Source organism: Galleria mellonella, unplaced genomic scaffold (assembly GCF_026898425.1).
Source record: "Galleria mellonella isolate WM207_F2 unplaced genomic scaffold, CSIRO_AGI_GalMel_v1 utg65, whole genome shotgun sequence".
In the NCBI taxonomy this organism is placed as follows: Eukaryota; Metazoa; Arthropoda; class Insecta; order Lepidoptera; family Pyralidae; genus Galleria; species Galleria mellonella.
The window spans coordinates 11,562,404-11,578,557 of NW_026442138.1; the positions used below are offsets into that span (position 1 = coordinate 11,562,404).

Consider the following 16,154-nt stretch of genomic DNA (forward strand, 5'->3'; position numbering starts at 1 on the left):
TTAATTTAATATTGCAATTAGTATTAAAACTTTTAGACAGAGAGAAATTAACACATTTTGTTTTTTTAGCGTTTAACATAAGATTGTTAGTTGTAAACCAGTGCAGGAGACGCCGCAAAATACCATTTACATCGTCATAATTATTAGTCATTCTATTAACTTTAAAAATCAATGAAGTATCGTCTGCAAATAATACTATGCCGCATCTATCCTGCATGGCATATGGGAGATCATTAATGTAAACTAGGAATAAAAATGGACCGAGAATAGATCCTTGAGGTACACCCATTTGCACAAGTGACCCGTCAGACGTAGCGTTGCTAATCTTCACTTTCTGTATTCTATCAGATAGATAAGATTTTATTAAATTTAAAGCATTGTCTTTGACGCCATAAAAAGCAAGTTTTTTTAGTAATGTATTATGATCAACGCAATCAAAAGCCTTAGAAAGGTCACAAAAAACACCTATCACATCCATCTTAGTTTCCCATGCAGCAAATACGTGTCTAAGCAACTCTGCACCTGCGTCTGTAGTTGATCGACCTTTGGAAAAACCGAATTGACTGTTGTGGATTAAATTATTTAAATTGAAATAACTGACAAGTTGCATAAGGATTATTTTTTCAAAAATTTTACTGAGTGCTGGGAGTATGGATATAGGTCTATAATTTATTGGGTCACTCCTATCTCCAGATTTAAAAAGCGGTATGATTTTACTAATTTTCATTATGTTAGGAAATTTACCTTCATCTATACATTTATTGAAAATAAAAGCAAGAGAGGGCGCAATAATTTCCATTATACTATCCAGTATTTTAACAGATATACCCCATAGATCCTCTGTTTTTTTATTATTAAGCTGTTTGAATATTTTCATTATTTCTACTGATGATGTATGTCTAAAGTTAAATACAGCTGATGACTTGCTAACATTGTCTGTTAGTAAAGTTTCAGCAGCAGACGGGGAAGATTTTAGAGCCTGTGTCGTAATTAATGGAATATTAGTAAAATAAGATTCGAATGTATGCGCGACCTCTGTGTCGGAATTTACCAATTTGTTATTAATATTTAAAGCTATTTTGCTATTTTGAAAATTAACTTTTCCAGTTTCGCTATTTATTACTTTCCAAGTGGCTTTTATTTTATCTTTAGATTTAGTTATTATTTTACCTAAATAGAGAGACTTAGCTGTATGACAAACCTTTTTAAATATTTTCGAATAAGATTTTACATGTTCATGAAATAAGGGATCGGATATATAGCTTCGTTTTTCGTAAAGTTCGTAAAGATTAGCCCTAGACTTATAAATACCAAACGTGGCCCAGTCACAAAACTTTGATTTTACACTAGTTGAAAATGTTTTTGTTTTAAATTCACTGCTAGCTTCATGTTCAATTAAATTAAAAATATGTTCACATACAATGTCCGGGTCATATTGAGGTACTATGACACTAGATATTTTATGTTCAATTTTATTTTTAAAACGTGCCAAATTCTTTTGTGTTATTTGTCTGCATGTAATTGTTTGAGTCCCTTTGGATCCCTTAGTTTCAATTAAAACTTTTTGTCCGTAATGATCAGATCCAAGACAGTCGAAATTCATTTTCACCTTTACTTCACAATTACAAAAAACATTATCTATACAAGTGGCAGAATTTCCTGCGACCCTAGTGGGTTCTAAAAAAAGATTGTGCAAATTAAATGATTTAAATAAGTTAATCAATCTTAAGCTTATTGAGCATTCCGATAATAAATCAACATTAAAATCGCCACATACAAATAATGTTTTATTCCTCCGTGCGACTCGTCTCAATGCTTCCTCCATAGCCAGTTCAAAAGAATCAAAACAAGCCGATGGCGGACGATAAACGCAAATTATTATACAAGTAACTAATTCTACGCAAGATAGTTCAATTGTTTGCTCAATAGAAATATTTACAATGTCTTGACGGTTTTTATATTCTACATCATTTTTTAAAATAATAATTGACCCGCCATGAATGGCATTGTTCCTAGCAAAAAAACTAGCTATATTATAATGTTCAAAAGGACAAATTATTTCATATTGTTTAAGCCAATGTTCTGTCAGACATAACACCCGTACATTGTTAGATTCTAAGAAAAGACTTAATTCTAATTCTTTGCTGGAGAAGCCACGAATATTTTGATGAATAATGACCATATCCTGTGGCTTAACCAATGTCGTAGATGTTAGTTTAAATTAACACATGTCACATTATTAGTATAATTACTAATATTACTAATTAAACCCGTTATACTACTTATAATGGGATCATAAATGTTATACGCTAGTAAACTAGCAATAGTCTTTTTTTGTTTTTTAGGAAGATAAAAATTACCTCCCGTCATATAATAATTTGTAACAAATTTGTTACTTTCAAAATAAAATATATCATTACAATGATATGTCATCGAATAAATTAAATTATTTATACTATAAATGAACTTATTCTGTTCATTAGTCAGGGATTGAGAGTAGGGAAATGCGCATAATAATATTTTACCTATACCAAGCTCCACTATATTATATAATGATTTTATTAAATTAACTATATCAGATTTACGCATATGCAAACAATTCCCTAACGCTATTACTAGGGTCGTGTGAATATCATATTTTTCATTTACTATATTTTTTATAATCTTATATATACCTGATCCCGGAAAACAATTATTTATTACTTGTTGGGAGAGGCAGTTCGATAATAAACTACCTAAATCCTTGCCAAATTCATCTGAATAAACAATTGTTCTCCTGATGGTTTCATGTACAGTGCTGCATTTATTTACTTTTGTACTGTTTCGTGTGGGTAAACATGAAACGTCTGGTCCCGTGACGGATGAGATATCAATGTTCAACTGATTATGGTGGGACGGTTGGATATAGTTATCAGACTCTGGTGAATTACAGTGACATCTATCCGTAAGAGAAACAAACCGCTCCATGTTGTAGTTACCTAATTTTATTAAATTATCCAACTGATCAGAATATTCATGTATTTCATTCTTAGCTGATTCGTATTTCAAAGATAAATTGGACAACGAGTTCTCTAATAGTTTAATTTTTTGTGATAATTCATCTATTTCTAAATCTTTGTTATATATTTTTTCTTTACAATTATTTAATTCTATTAATAAGTCAATTTTTTGCTTCCTATTAATAATTGATTTTAAACACTTTTTATGACTTTTCACTAAATTTTCTGATTTTCGAATAAATTTATTTAATTTTACATATTTTTTTAACTTCTTACTACTATGAATAGGTACTTTATTAGGACTATAGGAGCTTGGTGTATTTGTCAAATCTATGGTCACAAGGGGCAGAGCAGATGTTTGATCACTAGTAGTATTTAACATTTCTGTATACAGATCCATGGTCTCGTTATAACTACTCAACCGCCCGTGATCCAACAAAGATTTATTTTGTGATTGAACTTCCTCAAGGTGCCGCTCTAGATGAGTGATTTTCTGCAATGCTGACTCATATGTGTCTCTGCACAGATCATATTTATTTACAATTTCTTGAAGTTTTTCTTTTTCGATATGTAGAACTTCAAAGTCTGTACTGATCTTCACTAGGTCATTCTTCAGAGCCACATATTCATCAGTTCAATAGTTAGTACAAATAAAAAATCTATAATTTGATTGAAGTTTTTTCGATTTCTTATTAATTTCTATTGGTTTTTCTGTGATAATTTCGACACAAATTGGTTAACTTTCATTAAGGTTTCTTGATTATAACAATTACCTCGTATATACGTAAAGAAAAAACTCTGATCTGTAACTTGGTTATTGGATAAAGACCGAAATATTATTATATAAATTCAAATCACCTTTATTCAAATACGCAAAAACGGGCACTATTAAATCGTCATTATTTTATGAATGCAGGGTTCGGAAAGTTGAGAAATCTGTTGAGAAGAGCTAACAAGATATTCAATAGTCACTCTTTTACATCTCTGTTAACATGATGTGTCTATATACTATATCTAAAATTACATGGTTGTTAAGAGTCCGTGCATAATCGACTAATACCATGCACATTTGTCATTCAAGTAATCGTTTAGTGTGTACTATGTGGCTTTGTTCAATAAGTATTTTTTATTTATCATATATATATATATATATATATATATATATATATATATTATTTCACTTTGTTTAAGGCATTTAGTTCCAAATACATTTAATAAAAATCTGGTTTTTTTTGCATTTATTCAATCGTTACAAATCCATTTATAAAATATCCATTGATTAAAATAGTCTTTAGAACAATTGAGGCAGTTGGCACTCTATTCAGGAAACATAAAATTCATAATATGATCGATGCAAAGTTACTATTTTAACCAATCAAATTCCAACAAAATGAACATAGATTAATCAATTCAATATTAAACCATCTGTTGATGTTGGCTACTCTATTCTCGGTACTTTAATTAAATTTCAGTCAAACATGTTATGTTAAAACATCATTTCCAATCAAGCCAGTAGATTAATATAACTTTCAGGTCATAATTTAATTATAATATATCTTTTATAGGAGCGATAAAAACTCAGTTGTGCAACATTTAATTACCATCCAAGAGTCAAGGCTCACAAAATCAAACTATATTTGAATCATTTTGAAAAATCTTTACTTTTGTTCGTGACGTACTTTAGAAGGAGAGAAAACCATGTCAAAGGTCTTTGTGTACAACAAGCGCTTCCTAGAAACTCTTGACGAAAGAGAGTCATTCTCATTCTATAAGTACTAATAGAGTTTTGGATATATATATATATATATATATATATATATATATATATATATATATATATATAGCAATTTAAATAAGTTAACTATTTAAGTTTTAAATATATTTATTAATTTTCACTGTATACATAAACATTTATCAATTCACAAAAATACAATTTTAAAAAAGTCATTTTTAATTTTTCTCCCATATTCTACGGCGAAAAAAGCAAAATCTCTGTTCGAAAGACAGACCCTGCTTCTTAATAAGAGTTGTTTGAAGATCAAGAAATATATTATAGCAGGTATTCCAGAAGATTTTTGACACTGCAAACCTAATCACTGAGAGCCCCATAGAAAGAGAATATCAAGTACAATCCTTAATCTACGGATAATCCATTGCCAGTGACGCAATCTAAATTAAAAATATTTTTTCCACCTTATTATTATTATTATCTTATATATAATTATATAGATGGTTAACGCTTACGTAGAAGCGAATTGACCGACCTTTTTGCATACACAGGCTACCCTCTTTCCGCGAAGGTCGCTTGAGCAGCTCCGAAATATTTTCAAAATGCCTGTCATTTCTGTGAAAGTGTGCTTAAATTTGTTTCTATACAAAACCTATAAAACACATAGACATACCACCCATAATTCCAAAATCTTACACTAGATTCTATTTTTAAATGAATTTCAAAAGTATTCAAAAAAAGTGAAGAAGTAAATTTTCTATAGACGCCAGATACCACTTTTTGTCAGGTGGGCTGCTTGTTTGCCATTCTAAGTTGTATTATATAAAAAAAAAAAAATATTTAAATAGTAAAATTGTTCTGGTGCCGAGCTGTAATCAACGTAATAACGTTCGATACATTTATCAATATTTAGGTTCGAGTCAGATTCGTTTCGATATTAACATTTGTTTGTATTTAGATTTAGAATCCATTTAAACATTATAATAATATAATTTGGAAATACATATAATAAAAATTCGCATTTTGTAATTGTTATAATTGCGCGGGCGATGATATCCAGTGTATATCGATATCGAGTTATAGATTTAATCTCAATGGCATTGAATCCCTAGATTAATTTTTTTTTTTTTTAGTACGTTTGTTCCGTTTGGAACAGGCTAAGGTCGGAGACCATGCTGCCTAGTCTTCAGAAAGATAATTTGTCTGGAATTTTATTTTTCTAATGTCGCTTCAATTATTGTCATAATCTTCAATATTTCATTTGTCAAATCCGGTAAGTACATTTTCATAAATATCTTTTCTTGAGTTTTCTTAAACCAGTGGATTTATCAAATTAAAAATAAATAATTATAAAAAATCATTGTCTTGCAATTCAATAAAAGTATTCTTATAGCTCCTTGAATGTTGTAGTAATATAAGTGAAAATAGCTTTGAAACAAGAAGGAAATCTTAAGAGAAGCGGGATTGAGTGCGGGATATTTTCGGGTTTTTTGAAGATAATCCTAAGTTCGTCAAACATAATGTGTCTTTGAATGACAAATTCAGAGCAATCAAAAAAAAGGTGATGTAGAGATTGGGCTGTATTTGAGTTACACCATGTGCATGATGGGGAAGCGATCATGCCCATTCGGTGCAGGTGTTCGTTGAAATGTCCGTGGCCGATTCGTAATCTACAAATATTGGTGTAAAATTTTCTGTTTGTGTCCTTTCCTTTGCAGAACCACGGTTTTCCAATACGCCAATTAATTTTGCGGTACCATTTGCCTTTAGTCTGTAATATTTGAGTCCAATGCTCCTCCCATTTAGTTGTAACGATTTTATGTATTCCAATACTACAATCTGAGTAACAAAGGGATAAATCTTGAACACGAGCAGCACTTGAATTAATAATTTTAGCCAAAGTGTCTACTTGTTCATTCCCAAACACTCCAATATGTGAAGGGGTCCAGATGAAGATAATATCTTTTCCATATATAGTACAGAGATGATAATATTTATTACGAATTTCTTGAATTAAGTAGTTTGATGATGAAATGAATGTGTTATTTTTTAATGCCATAAGAACACTCATACTATCTGTAATTATAATCCATTTCGAATATAGTACCTGTTTTTCTATGTATTCTAATGCTAAAAATATAGCTTTTGCTTCTGCTGTGTAAATACTAGCCAAAGTTGAAATTTTATAACCGTGACCAAATCTATTTGACAAATCGTAAAAAGCCACTGAAGTGCTAAGTGCATTTTTGGAACCATCTGTATATATCTGCCTGTAGTCAATAAATTCTGATAAAGTCTCATACATATCGTGCTTTTCTTTTATGTCTTTACGTATAACAATTTTGATCTTACAGAACTTACTCTCATAAAGGCCATTATAACAAGGAAGTATCTTACTACTATAGATGTTATATTCATCTCGTAAATTCAAATCATTGACAATAGTTTTATTCAAAAACATAGAAATGGGGCAATTTAATAATTTGAGTATGAGTGGGTTATTGGAAACTGAAAAAACTTTGAAGAGAAATTTGAGTTTTAGGTATTCGAAACGAAGAAGGATAGGAGGCAAATTACATTCTACTTGCATTGAGATAATTGGAGAAGTATACATAGCACCTAAAATAAGTCTTAAATTCATATTTTGAATTTTTTCGAGTTTTTCTACTAATTTATGTTCTGAGGCATAACAAAAGAAAGCGTAATCAAAATTACTTCTAACAAGAGATTTGTAAAGTAAAAGGATAATTTTAGGATCAGCTCCCCAGTTACGACCAATTACAGATCTTATTATATTAGTGGCTCTTAAAGCACGATCTACTAAGCAATCAACGTATAGATCCCATTTTAAATTTTGATGAAAAATTACCCCCAGAAATTTAACGCTACAGTCTGTTGGAAGAGTTTGATTATTATATATAATATTCATTAATGGAACATATTTATGAACTTGATGAAAAACAACTACTTTACTTTTGGTTAAACTAATATCGAGGGAAAGAAGAGAAAAATATTTCTCAAGTCTTTTTAATGACTCATTTAACACTAATTGCATATCAATAATATTCTTTCCTTTTATATAAATTAATAAATCATCGGCAAATTGCAAGTTGTTCACACTGTTTCCTAAAATTGAATTAAGTTTATAGATATATAAAATATATAGTAGCGGGCTTAGAATACCACCTTGACATACTCCTTTAGAGCTTAACCTAGGTCCTATTAATTTACTATTTACTTTAACATACACTTCTCTATTACTAAGAAAATTATAAATCCATTCGATAAGTTTCATTGGAAGAAATGAGGATAAAATCGAAGATAGAACTGTTAAATTTACATTGTTAAAAGCTCCTACGACATCTAAAAAAAACAGATAGAACATATTCATCGTTATTCAAAGCAGTACTAAGGTCGACATAGAAGTTCGCTAAACTTTCGCGCGCTGAATATCCACGGCGAAAACCAAATTGATTCGATGGTAATATACTATTACTTTCAATAAAAAACTCTAAACGCTGTTTAATTAATTGTTCGAATAATTTGCCTGCACAGGACGTCAATGTTATAGGTCTATAGGAGTCGAAATTTGTAGGATCTTTACCGGGTTTAATTACTGGAATCAAACAATCCATTTTCCATTCTGGTGGGATAATACAGTCCTTCCATAAATCGTTAAAAATTTGTAAGAGTTTAGTAAGGTTTATTTTATTCAGCAATCGAAACATATTGTATGTTAAGCGATCAAGGCCACTAGCTGTATCTTTTCTAGATTTTACTGCACTGGATATTTCATCAATTGAGAATGGGTCAGTGAGAAATTTTGGGCATGAATTAACAGAATTAAACTGTTTGTCATCAAAAGGTGAGTGTACAAAATCAGGAGTATATTTGCGTAAAAAATCATTGACCCATGATATATCTTTAAAATGATTTTGACGATGTTTTGAATTTAGTTTTCTCATATTTTGCCAAACAGTGGAAATTGGTGTTAATCTATTAAATTTGGAACAAAATTCCTGCCACCCCTGTTGTCTTACTTGCTTAATTACTAACTTTTTAACAGCTTGAACTCTTTTAAAATTTATGTAATTATCGAGAGTTGGATTTTGTTTAAACCTAAGGTAAGCCGCTTTACTATCATTGACAGCTGTCGCACACCTGTTATTCCACCAAGGTACTGCAATATGTTTGTGCCTCTTTGAAGTATTTGCACCGCTATTTGATAAGTTCCTACGTGGAACGGAACGTTCCACAGCTGTCAAAATAATTTTACAGAACCTATTGTAATTGTTTAAGGGTTCATTGACATCATACTCGAAATCCAAAAGTAATTGATTAACAGTTTCAGAATAAAGATCCCAATTAACGAGACGTAGGTTTATACGATTTAACAAAAGTTTATTAACTTCATCTATAGGAGCATGTTGTTCACCTGACAGAGTTGATGAAGAGTTCTTTGTGTTTATTTTAATAAAAGTCGGCAGGTGATAACTTCCTAACGGATCATCATGAACCGACCACTCGCATTTTAATGATATGGATGGGGATACCATAGTTAAATCAAGGCCATTGGGTCTCCAAATATGAGAGCCAACAGTAGTAACTTGCTTATCATTTAATAGTACCAAATTACATTCATCTAAACAATCAAGAATGTCTTTACCTCTTGTATTAGTGGAGGTACAACCCCACATAGTATGATGTGCATTTAAATCTCCAGATATGATAGTGGGTTTAGGAAGAGACTCCAAAAAGAACTTAAATTTGGCTTTAGTAAAACTAGGTGTACTATTGGTAGGACAGTAAATACTGGCAACTGAATACCAAGAATTATTAACTTCAATACTAATAGCTATAGTTTGCAAAGAATTGTCGAAAAAAGAGTGAAGTTTTTTATATCTAATACTATTATGTATAATAATCGCTACTCCATTGTGGTTATTACCACAATCATTTCGTTCTATACAATAATCTTTAATTTTTAATTTGTAATGTGGTTTTAGCCAAGTTTCTGAGATGAGAGCAATGTGAATATGATGTTCATTTAAAAATTGTGTAAAAATATGTCGATTGCTCAGTAGGCTCTGAGCGTTCCACTGTATGATAGTTAATTGGTCTCGATTGAATTTTGTGAAATAGGTCTATTACCAAAAGTATCATATAACACATTCAAAACACTTTTAGTGTTAATAGATGTGTTCTTTGTGTTATGTAGTGAAATAAGTTTGATTATGCTTTCTATTAAAAGTGATAAACTCTTGTTATCAGAATTTAGAATTGAAATTAGGTCTACATTTTTTTTAGGTTTGTTACCCAGTTTAGGAAATATTTCAGTGCTAAGTACATCTCCAAAAGAAGCAGGTCTGAATTTAGATCTATTTTCAGCAATTTTCTTTTGTTTAACAGGGCATTGCGGTGATACACTTGTGTGATTTCCATTGCAGTGTACACAAATAGCGTTTTCCATTCCAGTTGTACAAGTTTTATAATTATGCTCACCTTTGCAGATGCTGCAACGCTCAGAATTCTTACAGAATTTAGCTAAATGTCCATACCTCAAGCACCGGTAGCATTGTTTAACTGGTGGTATATATGGAGTGACATTGTGGCGCCAACCTCCAATATCCAGATATTCAGGTAATACAGATGCAGCAAAAGTAATTGTCACGGTTAGAGTTGGCTGTAACACATATCCATGAGTCAAGGTATTTTTTCTTAAAATTCTTTTAATAGCAATAATTTTCTTAGAACTCGATATCATAGTATATATTTTTTTATTAGATATATTTGTAGGTACATTTCTAATAACGCCTGTAACTTCTGTTGAAGAAGCAGGAATACTGGCCTTAAAATGGTAGTCATTTAAAAAAGTTTTATTATTTAAAAAAGCATTGGCTAAGTCTGGCTTTTGAAAGTATACTCCGATTTTGAATTTATTTATAGATCTAAGATAAGTTACCCCTTTATTAAATCGTTTTAAACAGGAGGAGAGTGAGAGCAAGTCTCTGGATCCAATGGTTTTCTGACTATCTGAGGATTCTACAAAGACAACAAATTCTGTCCCAGGGGATTCCTCGGGATATCTTCTAATATAATCTGTGACGTAGTAAGGTTTATACTTATCGGCCTTATCAATTTCAGATTCTGAGTCAGTAGAAGTATCTTCCGAATATATATCCTTGTCATTACAAGGTTCATGGTCTACATCACCTGAATCGTCATCTTTTTTTTTCCTTTTTCTACAACTGCGCTTCCCCATGAATGCTAATTATATTACTGTCGCTGAATTTAGTGAGAATATAATATTTTATTCAATAATAAGAATTGATAGAGATAGTTTTAATAAATTAATAAAAAAAATTTAAAAAACCCGCTTGTTCTTATTCGAGTTTCCCGCCTTTTTTTTCCCCTAGATTAAAAGATTATGTCACGTTGACATCTGACATATGATAGATGAGCGGTGTAACAGATTATTTATGTCCAGATATAGTCTGTGGAGGTACTCTGTATCGGTAATTATCTCTCTATGGTAATTTGTGCTGTACCGTAGACTGTAATGTAAATTAGAAAATAAAACATGTTGTGATGATACTTATTATTGTTATTGAAAGGATACCCCTAATATTATTACAAGCGGCGACATCCGATCCACATATAAAACGCTCAACATTATCCATCTCCTTTATTTAGATATCTACGCTTATTATTAACCTAGGTAATTAATTTCTTGTCTTACGAAATGAATCATCGTCATCACCATTTTTACCAGTATTTGCTGAACATAGGCCTCCCCCATACACTGCAATAAGGAACGGTCCTGAGCCACCCGCATCCACTGACTCCCTAGAATACATTTGAGGTTGTCGCTCCATCTAGTGGGGGGTCGACCTACACTGCGTTTGCCCGTACGGTGTCGCAACTTAAGAATCTTTCTTATCCATCTGTTGTAGGTTCTTTGAGCTATGTGATCAGCCTATTGCCACTTCAGTTTACTTATCGTTCAGGCAATATTGGTTACTTTGGTTATTTACCCTCGTTTTGGATTCTGTCACGCGAAGAAACTCCGAACTCTTCTCGTAGCTCGCTGAGTAATTTGAAGCTTTTGCATACGGACAACTGACAACCCACACTGGTTAAAGAGTTTCGTCTTTAAACTTTGAGGTATTTTGAATGAAAAGATGTAACGTAGTTTTCCGAACGCTACCCAGCCGAGTTGGATTCGTCGGTAGACCTCTCGGTCGAAGTGCGAAGTTACGAAATGAATAGATTAATTAATAATGATATAGTCGCCTCTTGACACCAAAATGATTTAACCAACCGTCATGTAATAATTAAGTACTAAATTCTTTACCACAAAAATGTATGTTTAATCTCTCAAGCAACATTGATTTTTTATTGATAAATTTAATTTGTTTTTATTATCCATCAACGCATGTAAGCAGACGAAGTAATAAAAATTTTTAATGTTTCATCTATCCTATGTCCTTCTTCAAAAAACTTCATAGGCTACTTTATATTCATCGTCGTCATCATATTAGCTCTTGACTGTCCACTGCTGAATATAAACCTCCCCTTGGGGGGTTTTACTAGTAGTTGCCACGCTTGCCAAGCAGATTGACAACCGCAGTTAGGCTTAAGAGATATTTTAAGAGAGCCGCTACTGCCCATCTCTCGCTTTCCCTTAGTCGCCTCTTACGACACCGACGGTAAAGGGAGGGGTGGATTACTCTATGTCGGGGCCATACGGCCAGTTACTTCATATTATCCAAGATATATTGATTGATCTGGATGAACTAATATTCCGGGTAACACGGGCGGTTGTATTTTAATAAATATCAAACGCCATTGTCATTCAAGAACTTAATCCTTCCGCGCTGCCACAAACAGATAACAAAATTATAGGGAACGTTAGCATTTCGTGTCCTCCCGATTTTAGAATACATAATAACATAACACCCTTGGCATATCTGAAATATATGTAAATTAGACGGTAACGTGTATCAACGCTGAGCGAAATTAAACCTCGCATAAATTTGTGACAAACACTGAGACAATACCAATATCCATATTCATCGGAATTGACTTACTGTACTGTAACATTCGATGTATCTGTTAAGACTACATTATCTTATTTATTTCACGCATCATACAAGTATTGTATATTAAATTCAAGACTCCAAAACGTATGAAAATAAAACTAGTTAAATAACTTTTCTTTATTCTTTATTGTACACAAACGTAATGATAAGCATAGTTCATTTTAAACATGATGTATAAAGGTGACTAAGAAAATTATCATTACTAGTGGTCGTCCAGTGGTCGAAATTCGACCACAATATAATATTGTAATAAATAAATTTATTATGATTATGTTTGACATTCAGTAAACTATAGGGAAATAATATTAGAGACAAAAAATATTAATCTATTCCCAATTTGACCACGGACTTTAACAATAAACAAAAGAGTATATATGCGTGTGTGTGTGTGTGTGGGAAATACGTAGTAGTGTATGTAATTTTTTTATTGATTTAATGTATTTATTTTGCATTATTTTAAAAAAAATTAGCATTCTGCACTCCTTCTCTATATAAACTATAAGTGTGCCAAATTTCATGCTCCTCCGTCCGCGAATTTTCGTTCAAAGTAATCAATATAATTAATACCAAATATCATATCATAATATCATAAAATTATAATATTCGAAACTCAAATGAAAACAGAAAAACTTAAGAGCTAATCGATTAAATAAACTGCAAATTAACCATTACGCTTAATCTTCCGTTAGCAAAGTGTAATTCACTCGGAAAATTTAGGGAAATATGCATTCCCTAAGACAATAAATGTTATGTTATGTATGAAAAGTTAAAGAATGCAAGAATTGAACTATGGTCCTTGTTGAAAATTATCCAGTTTCATGAATAATGTGACACGGTTTCAGCTTTTATAGATATTACATTTTTTATGGCTGATAACGTAATTGTATCGTTCCATGCGCTATTAGTAAACGTTAGCGAGGCACCAATGCGAGGACGAAAGCAGGTCAGTTAGCCCATATTGACAAATTCCACAAGAATTAACCAAGATGGTTACCATGGGAACCGCGTGGAGGTTGACCTGCTAGCAATGGGACTGTTAGGGTATCTATCGCTTTTGCTCCTATATGTTACATTAAATACTAATAAATAAAATACATTAATAATAAATAATAATACATTAAATATTAATAAATGTTGCATTACATTGTATAATTATATCGTTAAATATACAGAGGGAAATCATTAATATCCCTTTAAGGGTGAGTTCTATTAGTGAAACTGAACGTTATCGTAAAGAAACATGTATCAAAAAAAAAATTTAAAAAAATTGTGCCCATCCGATTAACACGGCTCGTTCAGCTATTAAATTTGTATATATACAAATTTTCTCATATTTGAATTTTTTATTTACGATTTTTCTGTTATAATATGTTTTATATATATACATATAGTACAAGTAGCAAAATATAGTGACATTTTAAATATTTTTAAATTTATAGCTGTAATTACAGCATCATTTAGCGGTAACTTAAAGTAATAAACTATTCCGTTTTAAAAAGATCTGACTACCCAAATAGGTATCTACCACAAAAAATTGTTACAAATTTCACAGTTGAATAAAATATAATTTAAGACGGTGTTCCGCAAAAGAACTGACTGTTACTTAACTGTTAATTAATAACTGGTTTTGTCACCACTGTGACGAAAACAGTTATTTTAATTTAAACACTAAACAACTGAACCGATTTTGATAAATTTATCTATCGGACCAATCTGTAAGTATATCTACTCAGATAAAAAAATAATATTCCAAATCAGTTATTAATTGACGGAGTTATGAAGGAACAAACATGAAACAACCTAATGAAAACCCCCTTCTTTATGAAGTCAATTGAGAAACACGGAAGAAATGCTATTATTTCTAAATTACTTTTCATAATGGATCGTCTACTCTGCGATGATTACAAACATTTCTATCACAATTTGTTTTTATGATATAATTAAAGTGTATTGATTATATTCTGTTTTGTTATAATACGGTAAATTATTATTTAAATTATGGGATATAGCGGGAATTTACAGGGTACAGAGGAATAACATCTGAGTCCTCAGGAATGGCAACGCATGGGGGGTATCATGGGCGAAACAGTATATGTGTGTACTGTTATGTCCATGGTACTACTCATGTCTATAGACGACGGTGACCACTTTCCATCAGGTGGGCCGTCAGCTTGTTTGCCATTCTAAGTCTTATAAAAAAATCCCAAATCGATAGCTGATGAGATAGAGCTGTGACAGATAGACGGATGAACGGACAAAGTCTCAATATAAGGGTTCCGTTTTTACCGTTTGTACCGTTTTCGATATCCCTAAAAAGGTAAAAAAAAAATAACGGCCACTCGCAAGCTTTGTCCTCGTGATAGTTCCACTATTTTGGCAAGACTCCATAAAAGGTTGGATAGACTATGCCCAAGACACCACTTTGGTGGATATCTCGTTTCACATAAAGCTAGAAGTGCTCAAATTGTGGTTCCCCAATGAATGCTTTGTGCACTAATGAATCTACTTGCACGTGATTGAGTGAGATGCTGCTAATTCTGACAACACTGTAACACAGTTGTAAGCACTTTATAAAGAACAGTCTCAAGTCTGGAGCCACTTTTTTTATACTGAGTATACTGTTTCGCCCATGACCCCCCCCCCCATGCGTTGCCATTCCTGAGGACTCAGGTGTTATTCCTCTGTACTCTGTAAATTCACGCCATATCCCACTCTTCAAACCGAAACACGGCCATGCAAACACAACTGCTTCACGGTTGAAACACGAATGGGACAGAGATACCCAAGCAAACGACTTTTGTACAAAAACTTCCTCTGGTATTATTGCGATATTATTTATACTGATATTATGATACTTTCGATATTATTTGCCATTGGAGGATTTTCTAGTAGCTGCCACGTTTGCAGGCGAGTTGGCAACTACAGTTAGACTTTGGTCATGTTCTAAGAGGGACGCTGCTGCCTATTCCTCGACCATTATCTTCCTTAGTCGCCTCTTACGACATACAGAGAAGGATAAATGACGTGAAATATAAAACTGTATTATATTAGTGTACAAAAGTAACATAACATATATGGGTAGTACATACATTGGAATATAAAACAATGCCATGTGCTAGTTCAGAGCTATACACATCTTTCAATAACGAAACCTTTTAGCTTTTAGAAGAGAAAAAAAAAACAACCTTTTTGGAACATTCCCAAGCTCCATGGTCGACACGGACGGGAGTGGCCGAACTTGCAAACTTGTAATGCGCAAGCCGTGTCGGTTGTGACCTATACAACTCTGTTATGTGTCTGAAACACGTGTAATGTTTCCTACAT

General features: G+C 32.1%; 1 protein-coding gene and 1 long non-coding RNA gene across 2 annotated transcripts in view; both read left to right on the forward strand.

The window, feature by feature from the left end:
- LOC113522421 (uncharacterized) overlaps positions 1-16,154 on the forward strand; it is a 115,888-nt gene that overhangs the window by 85,521 nt on the left and 14,213 nt on the right. The gene's annotated exons all lie outside the window — the stretch shown is intronic.
- On the forward strand, positions 6,026-11,100 carry LOC128201953 (uncharacterized). The gene is made up of 2 exons (XR_008253527.1): positions 6,026-10,436; positions 10,873-11,100. It is a non-coding gene; the product is annotated as an uncharacterized LOC128201953 (long non-coding RNA).